The following is a 4131-nucleotide window of genomic DNA, read 5'->3' on the forward strand; positions in this document are numbered from 1 at the left end:
TATTTTTTCAGAGTTGAATCAATAATTTGATTTTATACTCATCAATGCTGAAAATACCACTTTATATAAATATTTAGTACAAAATGGAAAAAGTCTGCATGGGGTCATTTCAAAAGTTTTTGGAAATTTGGCCCTAATCTTAAGCCAAAATTTAGCACAGAATTGCACTAACCACCTGTCAGTACAAAATTGGATAGACTGGCTGGACAGCAAGCACTAGGGATCCTCCTATCTATACTCATCAATGCTGAAAATACCACTTTATATAAATATTTAGTACAAAATGGAAAAAGTCTGCATGGGGTCATTTCAAAAGTTTTTGGAAATTTGGCCCTAATCTTAAGCCAAAATTTAGCACAGAATTGCACTAACCACCTGTCAGTACAAAATTGGATAGACTGGCTGGACAGCAAGCACTAGGGATCCTCCTATCACCATACCCCCAGTGCTATGATTGCAGGGACATGTCACCCCACCTCAATTTTTCCTAATTTTTAATTTTTTATGGAATTTTTGTGTATTTCATACAGAACATCTTAATAACTTTATACCCCCTTCCCCCAAAGGCCCCTTGACTGGAATTCATATTCTGTCATTTGTGTTAAGGTCTATCATGCCAAGTTAATGTCCACAGATGTCCTTCAGTGCAATTCATCCACTGGCATGCAATCAGCCTATCTAGACTTCCTCCCTTTAAGATCAGCTCTTCCTCACCCAGGAGTAATCGGCTGCCAATAATTTTTCAAGTAAGATTGGGGCCTGCTGTCCATTTACACAATTCTATTCTAAATTTTTGCCTGCTTGAGTTTGCATAGGTTTTGTGCACACTGACACCATTGCTGTAGGTTCATAAGAAAATGTTCCCAGGAGCCTGTAGGACTCTATTTGCATATGGTCATGCACCTCCTCCCCGGCTCTTACAATCTTTCAACCCCCTCTTCCACAATGGTCCCTGAGCCCTGGGTGGGTGGATTTTAATATAGGAGTCCTGTCCAAGGACCAACACTGTGTAGACTCTTATTCTGTACACTTTGGCCGTTTGTGACCTTTTGTGTTCCTGGTCCTCTGTTGCATGAGGGACCTTCATTGATGAAACTTGAAAGATGCATTAATGTTCTTTTTATCCCTTGTTTTATGTACCATGACCCTTAGGTGTAGAGGTTGCATCACAGATGTGCCACTGAGGCTTCAATAATTCACAGACAGTATCTTTGTATGACCAGTTGTGGAACTCTGTAATAATCTCTGTCTGTTGAAAAATAAGATTCTTTGATGGGTGGTGACTGGGATACTTGTCCTTAAATTTAAGGCTCCATATTTTGTACATAGTAAGAAATTATGTTTGTCTAGGAATATGACAGCATTGTGGTTTTCTCTAAGATCTATGACCTCTCCGGCTATGTATATTTGGCTAGATTTATAGTACCACACATGAGTTTCCTCCCAAAGAGTGGGCTTTAAATCCAACTAGGTAGCTGTTGATTACCCCCAAGATAAAAGTGCCACTACTGCACCAATGTCATTTACTGGATCAGTCATTGATGTGGCTTATAGGCCTTGAAGCTGGGGTTGGACCATCAATTGATGTTCTCCTTATCAGTTTTCACAGTGTTCTCCAAAGCCATGAGAGTTAGCCTTCAGGGGAGGTGGCTTCAGGTCAGTTCTAGCTCCATTGCTCCAAATCCTGCATCTGAAGTATGTCCTATCTTCAGCAATAGGGTCTTACCTTGAAGTTCTGGGAGGCAATCAAGGGCTGTGGCAATAATTTGTGTAATTTTGGGAGTCTCTTGGACTACTCTGGCCAACAACTTAAAGGAACATTTCTCTAGTCTGGCACTGTTTCTTGTTATGTACCCTTCAGCTATACAAATGGACTCATGTAGGGATAATGTATGTGTAATTTTTCAGTAGGTTTTTGGATTAATATGATCCCCTCTAGTTTTTTATACTAGCTAAGCATTATTTCTCTCTCTCTCTCTCTCTCTCTCTCTCTCTCTCTCTGTCTGTCTCTATCCCTGTCAAGCCCTCCCTCCACTCCCTTCCCATTTTAAGTACTCCCATTTTCCCCATTTCTCCCTTGATAATTCCTGTCTGCTATGGTCCCACCTTTCTTGAGTTCCTTCTTCTCCTTTATCCCCATAGTTTCTCATATACCCTCCTTCTCCCCCTCCCATTTAATTATCTCCATTTTATTCATTTTACTCTTAGTAACACCTTTCCCCTACTGTTCTCTCTTGGATTCTTTCTTTCCCTTCACTTCCCTGGTTCACTTCCATTTTCCTGGTTCTCGCAGTTACATCAGGATATATACTCACATATAGAGATTTGTGCTAGGACCCACAAATGAAGGAGAACATATGTTGTTTGTTTTTCTGAGTCTGTGTTCTGTGTTACTTCACTTACTATGAGTTTCTAGTTACCTCCACTTACCTGAAGATTTCATTATTTCGCCTTTCTTTGTCGCTGATTAGAACTCCATTGTATAAATGTACCACATTTACATTAACCACTCATTAGTCAAGGGACACTTAGGTTGCTTCTATGTCTTAGTTATTGTGAAAAGAGGAGCAACAATCATGGTTGTACAAGTAACCCTGCAATAGGATGAGTCCTTTGGGTATATACCAAGGAGTGGTATAACTTGGACAAATGGTAGGCCCATTTTTAGTTTTTTTAAGAATTCTCCACACTGCTTTCTATATGGGTTACACTAGTTTGCAATCCCATCAGCAGTAAATGAGTGTTCTCCTTTCTCCACATCCTTGCAGCAATTGATATCATTTGTCCTCTTGATCTTAGCCAGTCTGACTAGGGTAAGATAAAATCATAAGGTGGTTATAATTTGGATTTCCTTAATAATGATGTTGAACACTTTTTAAGATGTTTCTTAACTGTCTTTATTTCTTCTTTTGAGATCTCTCTGTTCAGATTTTTAGCCCATCTTTTAATCAGGTCTTTTCTTTTCTTGAATCTTTTTTTGAGTTCTTTATATATTTTTGATGTTAAGCCTCTGTCAGATGTATCACTGATGAAGAATTTTTCCCACTCTGTGGGTTTTCTCTTCACTTTCTAGGTTGTTTTTTTTTTTTTTTGCTGTACAGAAGCCTTTTAGTTTAATGGGGTCCCATTTGTTGATTGTTGACCTTAATTCCTGAAAAATTGATATCCAGTTTAGAAAGTTCTTTCCTACACCTGTGTCTTGTAGAGTACTGACCATTTTTTTTAACCTTTTCAGAGTTTCAGATTTCACATTGAGGTCTTTGATCCATTTTGAGTTGACTTTTATACAAAGTGAAAGATAAGGGTCTAGTTTCATTCTTCTACAGGTGGAGATCAAGTTTTTTTTAAAGAAGTGTTTCATTACAGCTTTAACATACTCAATAACACTTTCCAGAGCAAAGATACATCTCTTTCATAAGTGGCTATAAAATTTTTAGGTTTACAGTTGAATTAATACAGTTATACTGTAGGAGACAGGCTTGAGCCTAGAGTGGAAGTCCTAATGACAGCCATATAGCAGGCCTGAGGCAATGACACGACTGCTGGAGCCACGAGGGAATGCCTCGTGATTATCTCTCCATTTGGCAAGTCATAGGGCTGACACTTAAGGCTCGCCACTCCCTAGTCACCACCCCTTGAAATTCTAGGTTGCGGTTTATCTACAGCTTGCAGCACGCAGGCATAACAACAGCCATGGTCACATGATTTACAGGAACCAGGGCTGCCCATATATGGCATAGTCGTTGTATCCCTGTCTAATTGGTCCCAGAACCAGGGCTGCCCATATATGGCACAGTCATTGTATCTTTGTCTGACTGGTCCAAGAACCCTATATAAGCTTGTAAATTCCTCAATAAAATAGATCTGCGTCACTGAACCTGGTCTCCTGTGTCTGAATGCGGCTCCACTAACACAGTCTCCTCACCAGCCCTGGGGTCCGGGATCAGGAGGCTCTGGTGACGACCGTGAAGGCGGACTGGATAGAAGGCCGCATTATACAATATTGAACTCAGTATAAACCCTGTAAGACATAAAATTGTATGATTTTTTTAACCTCTAAAAGAGATCTCCATTTCATTTTAAAATATACTGTTTCTTACAGAAAGACTCATTGTTTTTGCTAATAGCACT

This window comes from Nannospalax galili, unplaced genomic scaffold (assembly GCF_000622305.1).
Source record: "Nannospalax galili isolate Female #2095 unplaced genomic scaffold, S.galili_v1.0 scaffold471, whole genome shotgun sequence".
In the NCBI taxonomy this organism is placed as follows: domain Eukaryota; kingdom Metazoa; phylum Chordata; class Mammalia; order Rodentia; family Spalacidae; genus Nannospalax; species Nannospalax galili.